Genomic DNA, 14,146 nt, shown 5'->3' with positions numbered 1-14,146 from the left:
TGCCTATTTGTACCCGGCTGGGAACCAAAAATATAGGGAAGCCCGTTTTTTTTAATTATTTCACTTATTTCATGAAATAGTTAAAAAAAAAAAAATGACGTGGGCTTCGCCTTATTTTTGTGTCCAGCCAGGTACAACTAGGCAGCTGGGGATTGGAATCCGCAGCACAGGTTAGCCCGAGGTTTCTGGGCGCCTCTGCTGCGAATTGCAGTCCACAGCCGCCCCAGAAAATGGCGCTCTCATAGAAGCGCCATCATCTGGCTCTGTATCCAACTCTTCCAAGAGTCCTGGAGCCGGGTGGCTTGTTGGGTAATCATGAGTTAATACTGGCTTTGTTTTACTAGCCAGTATTAAGCCAGAGATTCTTAATGTCAGGCACGTTTGACCCGGCCATTAAGTATCTCCAATAAAGGGTTAAAAAAAAGACACCACACAGAGAAAAAATACTTTAATAGAAATAAATACACAGACACATTAGAGACTCCATCTTTATTACCCCCTGTCAGCCCTCCACGATCCTGCTCTTCTGTCTTTCTCGTTCAACAAATGCAGCTCTGTTCCATCACTGCTGCATGGGGGAAGACGCTGCTTCCCGTGGAGCATTCACTCTGTGAAAGCTGCACGAGAAGCAGCGTGCAGCCTTCACTCCGTGAGTGATCAGTGCTGCTAGCGGTAACAGCGGTAACGCTCACAGACGCGTTACCATAGCAACGGTGCTTCCGGAGCCGCGGTTAGCGGTGACGTCACCGCTAACTGCGTTGCTATGGCAACATTGATCTCCGTTAATGACCGGCTGTGTCAGCCGGTCCCTAATGGAACGGGGAGTCGACCGTGTGCTAGAGCATGTCGCCGGTACACGGCGATACACAAATGTGCACCGTGTACCGGAGAGATGCACTCGCAGGTCCTACATGACGCGTCATAGTCATGTGACCAGTCTGTAGCCAATGAAATAATAGCCACGTGACTGGTCACATGGCTATTTTGACGTCACGATAGGTCCTGCATCTCTGCTGGCAGTGCCGGTCACCGGGAGGATTCAGCGATCATCGGATGGAATAGCGGCAGGAGACAGAGTGCAGGAGGGATCGCGGGGACCGGTAAGTGTTATGGCAATGTTTATTAACTGTATGTGTACATTTATAATGCATTTTTATGTGTTTGTGATTGCCTCCCATTATAGCCTATTGGTTCGAGTTCGGTTCGTCGAACGTTCGACGAACCGAACTCGAACGGGAGCTCCGTTCGGCGAACCGACCTCGAGCCGAACCGCGACCGGTTCGCTCATCTCTAGTAAAGGGGTTCAATTTTTAACAGTAACTTTTTTATTTTTGCCACAAACGTTACAAAAAATGTTTTATTACGGAGTCTGGACTACTTCAAATTTAAAATGACTTTTGGCGACCTACATTTAAAAAAAAGCCTAAAAGTGACCCCATTTTTATTAACTGACTTTTGAAAGTACTCAAAAACACATTTAAAAAGGTAGTTATCCCTTCAGGCGCTTCAAGGAATTAAAATGAAGAAGTGAAAGGAAAAAATTTGTTATTTCCACAAAAATGTTACTTTGGTCCTATATTTTACATTTTTTCAAGAGTGGAAGGAGAAAAGGGACCTCATAATTTTTTGTGCAATTTATGTTGAGTCTGTTAATACTGGATTAGTGGTCAGAAACTACTGTTTGGGCGCAAAGCAGGGCAAGGAAAGGAAATGCACTATTTGTTTTTTAAAGGATAAATTTGGATATAATAGACTGAAAGACTGCAGACAGCATGTTGCATTTGTGGAGTCTCTAGGGAACCAAAAAAGACGAAAAGATCAGAAGTAACCAATCTTTAATAGAGTTGAGCGCGGTTCGTGGTTCGTGGTTCTCCAGTTCTAGGCTCGAGTGATTTTGGGGCCTGTTCTAGATCGAACTAGAACTCGAGCTTTTTGCAAAAGCTCGATAGTTCTAGAAACGTTCGAGAACGGTTCTAACAGCAAAAAAACAGCAAAATCCTGGCTTGGTTTCTGCTGTAATAGTGTAAGTCACTCTGTGAATCACACTATTATGACATTTCAGTGTATAGTGTGCGTGAACAGCGCCTTCAGATCACTGCTGTTTGTATAATGGCGATCGCCATTTTTTTTTTTTTTTCTTGTCTTCCTTCCCTAAGCGCGCGCGTCTTGTGGGGCGGGCCAGCATGTCAGCCAATCCCAGACACACACACAGCTAAGTGGACTTTGAGCCAGAGAAGCAACGGCATGTGTGATAGGATGTCCATGTCACATGTCCCTGCATTATAAAACCGGACATTTTCTTCCAGGACACCATTATCTGCCTTCTGCGTCTTTGCTGTCAGACATCACTGTCGCAGCTCCGTCCTCCTGAGTCCTATAGCCGATACAGCTGTATGCGCTGCATACACAGCGATAGACAGCATAGGGAGAGCACTTTATAGCAGTCCTTTTAAGGGCTCAAACCGGCAGGGTCAGAGTTAAGGTGACAGGTCCTGAAAACAGCGCCAGCGTCTGTGCAGCCAAGGTCAGGGTCAGGGATTTCCTCCCTGCATTTCACCATTAGGAGGGAATAGAAAGGCAGGCTTCCATTCCTCTACCCAGAGCACCACAATCCTGCCACTGTACCCTCTTGTCCTCTGCACACTCCAACTAATTATAACTAAGCCATTATACTAGCAAACACTCAGTGTACCTAGTGGCATCCTATACGTGGCTATTGGACTTTGCTATAGTCCCACTAGTGCCAAGACATTTGCAGAGCGCATCTGCCTGCGTTGCACACTCCAACTAATTATAACTAAGCCATTATACTAGCAAACACTCAGTGTACCTAGTGGCATCCTATACGTGGCTATTGGACTTTGCTATAGTCCCACTAGTGCCAAGACATTTGCAGAGCGCATCTGCCTGCGTTGCACACTCCAACTCATTATAACTAAGCCATTATACTAGCAAACACTCAGTGTACCTAGTGGCATCCTATACGTGGCTATTGGACTTTGCTATAGTCCCACTATTGCCAAGACATTTGCAGAGCGCATCTGCCTGCGTTGCACACTCCAACTAATTATAACTAAGCCATTATACTAGCAAACACTCAGTGTACCTAGTGGCATCCTATACGTGGCTATTGGACTTTGCTATAGTCCCACTAGTGCCAAGACATTTGCAGAGCGCATCTGCCTGCGTTGCACACTCCAACTCATTATAACTAAGCCATTATACTAGCAAACACTCAGTGTACCTAGTGGCATCCTATACGTGGCTATTGGACTTTGCTATAGTCCCACTAGTGCCAAGACATTTGCAGAGCGCATCTGCCTGCGTTGCACACTCCAACTCATTATAACTAAGCCATTATACTAGCAAACACTCAGTGTACCTAGTGGCATCCTATACGTGGCTATTGGACTTTGCTATAGTCCCACTAGTGCCAAGACATTTGCAGAGCGCATCTGCCTGCGTTGCACACTCCAACTAATTATAACTAAGCCATTATACTAGCAAACACTCAGTGTACCTAGTGGCATCCTATACGTGGCAATTGGACTTTGCTATAGTCCCACTAGTGCCAAGACATTTGCAGAGCGCATCTGCCTGCGTTGCACACTCCAACTAATTATAACTAAGCCATTATACTAGCAAACACTCAGTGTACCTAGTGGCATCCTATACGTGGCTATTGGACTTTGCTATAGTCCCACTAGTGCCAAGACATTTGCAGAGCGCATCTGCCTGCGTTGCACACTCCAACTAATTATAACTAAGCCATTATACTAGCAAACACTCAGTGTACCTAGTGGCATCCTATACGTGGCTATTGGACTTTGCTATAGTCCCACTAGTGCCAAGACATTTGCAGAGCGCATCTGCCTGCGTTGCACACTCCAACTCATTATAACTAAGCCATTATACTAGCAAACACTCAGTGTACCTAGTGGCATCCTATACGTGGCTATTGGACTTTGCTATAGTCCCACTAGTGCCAAGACATTTGCAGAGCGCATCTGCCTGCGTTGCACACTCCAACTAATTATAACTAAGCCATTATACTAGCAAACACTCAGTGTACCTAGTGGCATCCTATACGTGGCTATTGGACTTTGCTATAGTCCCACTAGTGCCAAGACATTTGCAGAGCGCATCTGCCTGCGTTGCACACTCCAACTCATTATAACTAAGCCATTATACTAGCAAACACTCAGTGTACCTAGTGGCATCCTATACGTGGCTATTGGACTTTGCTATAGTCCCACTAGTGCCAAGACATTTGCAGAGCGCATCTGCCTGCGTTGCACACTCCAACTAATTATAACTAAGCCATTATACTAGCAAACACTCAGTGTACCTAGTGGCATCCTATACGTGGCTATTGGACTTTGCTATAGTCCCACTAGTGCCAAGACATTTGCAGAGCGCATCTGCCTGCGTTGCACACTCCAACTAATTATAACTAAGCCATTATACTAGCAAACACTCAGTGTACCTAGTGGCATCCTATACGTGGCTATTGGACTTTGCTATAGTCCCACTAGTGCCAAGACATTTGCAGAGCGCATCTGCCTGCGTTGCACACTCCAACTAATTATAACTAAGCCATTATACTAGCAAACACTCAGTGTACCTAGTGGCATCCTATACGTGGCTATTGAACTTTGCTATAGTCCCACTAGTGCCAAGACATTTGCAGAGCGCATCTGCCTGCGTTGCACACTCCAACTCATTATAACTAAGCCATTATACTAGCAAACACTCAGTGTACCTAGTGGCATCCTATACGTGGCTATTGGACTTTGCTATAGTCCCACTAGTGCCAAGACATTTGCAGAGCGCATCTGCCTGCGTTGCACACTGCAACTAATTATAACTAAGCCATTATACTAGCAAACACTCAGTGTACCTAGTGGCATCCTATACGTGGCTATTGGACTTTGCTATAGTCCCACTAGTGCCAAGACATTTGCAGAGCGCATCTGCCTGCGTTGCACACTCCAACTAATTATAACTAAGCCATTATACTAGCAAACACTCAGTGTACCTAGTGGCATCCTATACGTGGCTATTGGACTTTGCTATAGTCCCACTAGTGCCAAGACATTTGCAGAGCGCATCTGCCTGCGTTGCACACTCCAACTCATTATAACTAAGCCATTATACTAGCAAACACTCAGTGTACCTAGTGGCATCCTATACGTGGCTATTGGACTTTGCTATAGTCCCACTAGTGCCAAGACATTTGCAGAGCGCATCTGCCTGCGTTGCACACTCCAACTAATTATAACTAAGCCATTATACTAGCAAACACTCAGTGTACCTAGTGGCATCCTATACGTGGCTATTGGACTTTGCTATAGTCCCACTAGTGCCAAGACATTTGCAGAGCGCATCTGCCTGCGTTGCACACTCCAACTAATTATAACTAAGCCATTATACTAGCAAACACTCAGTGTACCTAGTGGCATCCTATACGTGGCTATTGGACTTTGCTATAGTCCCACTAGTGCCAAGACATTTGCAGAGCGCATCTGCCTGCGTTGCACACTCCAACTAATTATAACTAAGCCATTATACTAGCAAACACTCAGTGTACCTAGTGGCATCCTATACGTGGCTATTGGACTTTGCTATAGTCCCACTAGTGCCAAGACATTTGCAGAGCGCATCTGCCTGCGTTGCACACTCCAACTCATTATAACTAAGCCATTATACTAGCAAACACTCAGTGTACCTAGTGGCATCCTATACGTGGCTATTGGACTTTGCTATAGTCCCACTAGTGCCAAGACATTTGCAGAGCGCATCTGCCTGCGTTGCACACTCCAACTAATTATAACTAAGTTGCATTGTCAGGGATATTTATTCTTTATTATTCTGCTGTTAATAAAGCTAGACCACCACTGCAATCTTCACCACCTCTCAATTTTTACTACCACATTTTCAGTCCACAATCTTGTCGCAATCAACATGAGTGGCAAAATGACAGATGCTGGTGGAAAGGGGAAGAGGCGTGGTGGAAAAGGCAAAAAAGGTTTTGTCTGTGGGGAAGGTGGCAAAGCTCCATTATCATCTGCTGAAGATAGACCATCTACCAGCAAAAGTAAGATGTCTACTACTTACCGTGGACAATCCGATGTGCTCCCTTTTTTACGGACACGAACAACAGGAAGAAAGGTAGATGATGGGCAAAAAAGGAAAATGCTTGAATGGATCTCAAGTGGTCCAACAAGTGTCCTCTCAGCCACTTCAAGTACCGCATCCAAAAAACACCAGTCCTCTGAGTTGTCATCCCAATCACACTTGATTTCTCCCAGCTCTGAAGTCTCCATCAGCCCTGCACAGTATGGTGGAACTGAGATGGCTGAGTCTGCAGAGCTGTTCAGTCACACTATAGCCTGGGAATCAGAGGTCTGCTCCCAAGCTACAGTGAGTACAGAACAGGAAATGGTCTGCAGTGATGCCCAGAACCTTTGTGACTCTGATTCAGGCTGTGAGGACCAAGTTTCTGAGCATAATGTTGACCCTTTGTCACAAACTGTAACACCTGTGGTTATAGACAATGAGGAACATACTGATGAAGATGAGACGCAGATACCCGATTGGGATGACAACTTAAATATTCGGTCAGGGCAAGAAGAGGCTCGGTCTGAGGGGGAGGGGAGTGCAAACACAACAATTGATGATGAAGTTCTAGATCCCACCTACTGTCAACCCCCAGTCACGCACTCGAGGAGGTCAACAGAGGCAGTGGAGGAGGATGCAACCGACGACGAAGTTACCTTGCGCCTTCCTGGACAGAGTCGGAGCACTGGTAGCACGTCTACAACTGCATCCTCAGCCACCACTCTGCCTATGAGCATTATTCGGGGTGGATCAACAGGTCGCATGGCCTCTAAGCCTTGCCTAGCCTGGTCCTTTTTTGACATAGAAAAAGATCGCCCAAATCATGTGATAGGTAACATTTGTCATGATTCTCTTAGTAGAGGTCAAAACCTCAGCAGTTTGACAACTTCTTCCATGAATCGTCACATGAATAAATATCATAGGTCCCGGTGGGAAGCTCACCGTGCTGCAATGCGGCCTAGCGGAGCGAACCATCCACCGCCCACCCCTTCCAGTGCATCCGCGCGCTCTTCATCTTCTAGGACTGTGGGGACAGCTGTCACACCTGTTTTTCCACGCAAAACTTCCACCACTGTAACCGCAACAGGCAGTTTGCTTGTAAGGTCGTCAGTTGGTTTGGAAGGGGAAACAAGTGAGTGTGTACAGCTCTCTCAGACATCGATAGCACCAACGTTGGATGAAGGCAACATCATGTCTCCGCCTGCACTTTCCTCACAAACCTGCATTTTTCCAGGGACACCCTACTCAACACCGTCTACACACAGCAGCCAGATCTCTGTCCCTCAGATGTGGTCAAATAAAAGGCCACTTCCTCCGACCCATGACAAAGCTAAGAGGTTGACTCTATCCCTCTGTAAGCTGTTGGCTACCGAAATGCTGCCTTTCCGCCTAGTGGACACACAGGATTTTAGAGACCTTATGTCTGTCGCTGTGCCCCAGTACCAGATGCCTAGTCGCCACTACTTCTCTAAGAAAGGTGTGCCCGCGCTACACCAGCATGTCGCACACAACATCACCGCTTCCTTGAGAAACTCTGTGTGTGAACGGGTGCATTTCACCACCGATACTTGGACCAGTAAGCATGGACAGGGTCGTTACATGTCGCTCACTGGGCACTGGGTAACTATGGTGATAGATGGTGAAGGGTCTGCTGCACAAGTCTTGCCGTCCCCACGACTTGTGTGTCAATCCTCTGTCTGTCCAAGTTCCGCCACAGCTTCTGCATCCTCCACCTCATCTGGGTCCTCCACCTCCGCCCCAAGCCTGCCTGGTCAGGCCACCAGCGTTCTCACTGCGCAGAAGGAATCACGCACGCCTCATTACTATGCTGGCAGCAGAGCGCAACGGCATCAGGCGGTCTTTAGCTTGACATGTCTTGGGAATAAGAGTCACACAGCTGAGGAGTTGTGGTCAGCTCTGCAGTCCGAGTTTAATAAATGGTTGTCTCCACTCAACCTGCAGCCTGGTAAGGCCGTGTGCGACAATGCTGCAAACCTGGGTGCGGCACTTCGCCTGGGCAAGGTGACACACGTACCTTGTATGGCTCACGTGTTGAACCTTGTCGTCCAGCAATTTTTAACACACTATCTCGGCCTAGATGACCTTCTGAACAGGGCACGAAAACTGTCAGCTCACTTCCGCCGTTCAAGCGCCGCAGCAGAGCGACTTGCATCGCTCCAGAAGTCTTTCGGCCTGCCGGTTCATCGCCTGAAATGCGATGTGGCGACACGCTGGAATTCAACTCTCCACATGTTACAGCGACTGTGGCAGCACCGCAGAGCCCTGATGCAATACGTCATGACGTATAGCCTGGGACAACGAGATGCAGAGGTGGGGCAGATCACCCTCATGGAGTGGTCTCAGATCAAGGACCTATGCACCCTTCTGCACAGTTTCGACATGGCGACGAATATGTTTAGCGCTGACAATGCCATTATCAGCATGACGATTCCAGTCATTTACATGCTGGAGCACACGCTAAACACTATTCGGAGTCAGGGGGTGGGACAACATGAAGGGGAGGAACTACAGGAGGATTCATATGCGCAAGGGACAACAACATCACCAAGGTCCAGACGTTCATCATCACCAACGCAGCAGGCATGGGACCATGTGGGACAGGGATCGACAAGGGCGCATAGTAGCAGGCGAAATGTTGAGCAAGGTGCAGGAGAACATGAAGAAATGGAGGACGAACTGTCCATGGACATGGAAGACTCAGCGGATGAGGGAGACCTTGGTCAAATTTCAGTTGAAAGAGGTTGGGGGGAGATGTCAGAGGAAGAAAGAACGGGTAGCACCTCTATGCCACAAACACAGCGTGGACTTGGTCCTCATGGTTTCGCAAGACACATGAGTGCCTTTTTGTTGCACTACCTCCAACATAACAGTCGTATTGTCAAAATTAGAAGTGATGATGACTACTGGATTGCCACACTATTAGATCCCCGGTACAAGTCCAAATTTTGTGACATAATTCCAGCCATAGAAAGGGACGCACGTATGCAGGAGTATCAGCAGAAGCTGTTACTCGATCTTAGATCCGCTTTTCCACCAAACAACCGTGCAGGTGCAGGGAGGGAATCTCCCAGTTGTAACTTGACAAACATGGGACGGTCTCGTCATCTTAAACAGTCTACCCGTACCAGTAGGACCGTATCTGGTGCCGGTAACAGCAATTTTATGGAATCTTTTCATAATTTTTTTAGACCCTCTTTTGCAAGGCCACCAGAGACAACAAGTCTGACACATACTCAACGGCTGGAGAGGATGATACAGGAGTATCTCCAAATGAACATCGATGCCATGACTGTGCAACTGGAGCCTTGCTCCTTTTGGGCTTCAAACCTAGAAAAATGGCCAGAGCTCGCAACTTACGCCTTGGAGATTTTGTCGTGTCCAGCTGCCAGCGTTGTCTCTGAACGTGTATTCAGTGCTGCTGGGTGTGTGCTGACAGATAAGCGCACGCGTCTGTCCAGTGACAATGTGGACAGACTGACGTTCATCAAAATGAACAAGTCATGGATCCAGAAGGAATTTACTACCCCTGTGTCATCCTGGGGAGAGTAAATGCTTGTTGATTTGGAATGTGCTTGATGCAAATCAAAACATCCTGTTTGCAACTAGGGCACAAGTGCTGCCACTGAATGGGTGGGTGTGTGTGGGGCACAATTTTTGGAAAAAAAGGGAGACTCCGCTTGGAGTAACCCTTGCTTACATTGTTTTTAAAAGAAGCCAAGATGAACAAGTCATGGGTCAGCAAAGACTTTATCTACCTACCCCGGTGTCATCCTGGGGACGGATAAGAATGGCGTATTTTTGAATGTGCTTGATGCAAATCAAAACATCCTGTGTACAACTGGGGCACAACTGCTGCCACTGAAGGGGTGGGTGTGTGTGGGGCCCAATTTTTGGAAAAAAGGGAGACTCCGCTTGGAGTAACCCTTGCTTGATGTGTTTTTAAAAGAAGCCAAGATGAACAGAGCTGGGATCAGGAAAGACTTTGCTACCTACCCCGGTGTCATCCTGGGGACGGATAAGAATGGCGTATTTTTGAATGTGCTTGATGCAAATCAAAACATCCTGTTTGCAACTAGGGCCCAAGAGCTGCCACTGATGGGGTGGGTGTCTGTGTGGCCCAATTTTTGGAAAAAAGGGAGACTCCGCTTGGAGTAACCCTTGCTTGCTGTGTTTTTAAAAGAAGCCAAGATGAACAGAGCTGGGATCAGGAAAGACTTTGCTACCTACCCCGGTGTCATCCTGGGGACGGATAAGAATGGCGTATTTTTGAATGTGCTTGATGCAAATCAAAACATCCTGTTTGCAACTAGGGCCCAAGTGCTGCCACTGATGGGGTGGGTGTCTGTGTGGCCCAATTTTTGGAAAAAAGGGAGACTCCGCTTGGAGTAACCCTTGCTTGCTGTGTTTTTAAAAGAAGCCAAGATGAACAGAGCTGGGATCAGGAAAGACTTTGCTACCTACCCCTGTGTCATCCTGAGGACGGATAAGAATGGCGTATTTTTGAATGTGCTTGATGCAAATCAAAACATCCTGTTTGCAACTAGGGCCCAAGTGCTGCCACTGATGGGGTGGGTGTCTGTGTGACCCAATTTTTGGAAAAAAGGGAGACTCCGCTTGGAGTAACCCTTGCTTGCTGTGTTTTTAAAAGAAGCCAAGATGAACAGAGCTGGGATCAGGAAAGACTTTGCTACCTACCCCTGTGTCATCCTGGGGACGGATAAGAATGGCGTATTTTTGAATGTGCTTGATGCAAATCAAAACATCCTGTGTACAACTGGGGCACAACTGCTGCCACTGAAGGGGTGGGTGTGTGTGGGGCCCAATTTTTGGAAAAAAGAGAGACTCCGCTTGGAGTAACCCTTGCTTGATGTGTTTTTAAAAGAAGCCAAGATGAACAGAGCTGGGATCAGGAAAGACTTTGCTACCTACCCCTGTGTCATCCTGGGGACGGATAAGAATGGCGTATTTTTGAATGTGCTTGATGCAAATGTAGCTGTGAAGTGTACAACTAGGGCACAAGTGCTGCCACTGAATGGGTGGGTGTGTGGGGCACAATTTTTGGAAAAAAGGGAGACTCCGCTTGGAGTAACCCTTGCTTGCTGTGTTTTTAAAAGAAGCCAAGATGAACAGAGCTGGGATGAGGAAAGACTTTGCTACCTACCCCTGTGTCATCCTGGGGACGGATAAGAATGGCGTATTTTTGAATGTGCTTGATGCAAATGTAGCTGTGAAGTGTACAACTGGGGCACAAGTGCTGCCACTGAATGGGTGGGTGTGTGGGGCACAATTTTTGGAAAAAAGGGAGACTCCGCTTGGAGTAACCCTTGCTTGCTGTGTTTTTAAAAGAAGCCAAGATGAACAGAGCTGGGATCAGGAAAGACTTTGCTACCTACCCCTGTGTCATCCTGGGGACGGATAAGAATGGCGTATTTTTGAATGTGCTTGATGCAAATCAAAACATCCTGTGTACAACTGGGGCACAACTGCTGCCACTGAAGGGGTGGGTGTGTGTGGGGCCCAATTTTTGGAAAAAAGGGAGACTCCGCTTGGAGTAACCCTTGCTTGCTGTGTTTTTAAAAGAAGCCAAGATGAACAGAGCTGGGATAAGGAAAGACTTTGCTACCTACCCCGGTGTCATCCTGGGGACGGTTAATTATGGCGTATTTTTGAATGTGCTTGATGCAAATCTAGCTGTGAATTGTACAACTGGGGCCCAACTGCTGCCACTGAATGGGTGGGTGTGTGTGGGGCCCAATTTTTGGAAAAAAAGGGAGACTACGCTTGGAGTCACCTTGCGGTGTTTTACATGATTTTAGAATGGCGTGCCATGCCTATATCTGTGTGTCCTCCTCTTTTTCCTTGTCCAGCTGTTTTGTTTTCGCATGAGTATATGTCCTTGTCACTTTCCCATGTGTTGGAGTTGTTTGTCACCTTTTGGACACCTTTGAGGGTGTTTTCTAGGTGTTTTACTGTGTTTGTGATTGCCTGCCATTGTTTCCTATGCAGTTCGAGTTCGGTTCGTCGAACGTTCGGCGAACCGAACTCGAACGGGACCTCCGTTCGGCGAACCAACCTCGAGCCGAACCGGGACTGGTTCGCTCATCTCTAATCTTTAACCCCTTCAGCCCCAAGCCTATTTTGACCCTAAAGACCAGGCCATTTTTTGCAATTTTGAACAGTGTCACTTTATGAGGTTATAACTCTGGAATGCTTCAGCGGATCCCGGTGATTCTGAGATTGTTTTTTTGTGACATATTGGGCTTCATGTTAGTGGTAAATTTGGGCCGATATTTTTTGCGTTTCTTTGTGAAAAAAACGGAAATTTCGCGAAAATTTTGAAAATTTTGTAATTTTCAAACTTTGAATTTTTATGCTCTAAAACCAACGAGACATATGACACAAAATAATTAATAAATAACATTTACCATATGTCTACTTTACATCAGAACAATTTTGGGGGGAAAAAAAAAAATTAAGGAAGTTATAGGGGTTCAAAGTTTATGAGCAATTTCTCATTTTTACAACAAAATTTACAATGTCACTTTTTAAGGGACCACATCACATTTGAAGCGATTTTGAAAGGTCTACATGACACAAAACACCCAAAAGTGACACCATTCCAAAAACGGCACCCCTCAGGCTACTCAAAACCACATTCAAGATGCTTATTAACCCTTCAGGTGCTTCACAGTGACTAAAGCAATGTGGAAGGAAAAAATGAACATTTTACTTTTTGCAACAAAATAGTTAATTTAGCCTCAATTATTGCATATTCACAAGGGTAGCAGGATTAAATGAACCCCCAAAATTTGTTGGGCAATTTCTACTGAGCATGCAAATACCTCATATGTGGCGAAAAACCACTGTTTGGGCGCACGGCAGGACTCGGAAGGGAAGGAGCACCATTTGACTTTTTTGAACAGAAAATTAGCTGGAATCGTTAGCCGCACCATGTTGCGTTTGGAGAGCCCCTAAGGTGCCGAAACAGTGGAGCTCCCCCACATGTGACCCCATTTTGGAAACTAGACCCCTCATGGAATTTATCTGGATGTTTAATGAGCACTTTGAGCCTCTGGGGGCTTCACAAAAGTTAATAGAATTGAGCCGTGAAAATAAAAAAAAAAAAATTTACTACAAAATTGTTACTTCAACCAGGTAGCTTTTTTTTCACAAGGGTATCAGGAAAAATTGCACAATAAAATGTATTGTGCAATTTCTCCTGAGTACACAGACACCTCATATATGGTGGAAATCAAATGTTTGGGCGCGCAGCATGGCTCGGAATGCAAGGAGCGTCATTTGACGTTTCAAACGCAAAATTGTCTGGGATAATTAGCGCATTCCATGCTGTGTTTGGAGACCCCCTGAGGTGCTGAAACAGTGGAGCTCCCCCACATGTGACCCCATTTTGGAAACTAGACCCCCATGGCATAGAAAAAAAAAACAGCAGCAGATGGGGGGGGGGGCGGCAGATGGGGGGGCGGCAGATGGGGGGACAGCGGCATATAAAGGGAGCATCTGTGATTGTGAGACGGCGGCTGGGATAGGGTGGGGGCGGATGGGAGAGGGCGCAGTGGATGCAGGAGCGGCAGAGGATGGGGGAAATTGGTGGGATGGGGGGAAGGGGAGTGGGAGGTGAGATTAAGGATAGTTACCCTACAGGATGGATCTAGGCAGCTGGATCACAGGAGATGAAGGAGGCAGCAGATCGGGGAGGGTGAGAGGTGGGAGAGGGAGCGCAGTGCAGATCATGGAGGAGACAGGTGAGCAGAGCACAGATCACGGGGGTGAGAGGTGAGGGAGCACAGATCACGGGGGTGGCAGGTGAGGGAGCACAGATCACGGGGGTGACAGGGGAGGGAGCGCACATCACGGGGGTGACAGGGGAGGAAGCACACATCACGGGGGTGACAGGGGAGGGAGCGGACATCACGGGGGTGACAGGGGAGGGAGCGCACATCACGGGGGTGACAGGTGAGGGAGCACAGATCACGGGGGTGACAGG

This window comes from Anomaloglossus baeobatrachus, chromosome 5, assembly GCF_048569485.1.
Source record: "Anomaloglossus baeobatrachus isolate aAnoBae1 chromosome 5, aAnoBae1.hap1, whole genome shotgun sequence".
Taxonomy (NCBI): Eukaryota; Metazoa; Chordata; class Amphibia; order Anura; family Aromobatidae; genus Anomaloglossus; species Anomaloglossus baeobatrachus.
The sequence above is the reverse complement of the archived record's forward strand: the minus strand, read 5'-3'. Positions refer to the sequence as shown.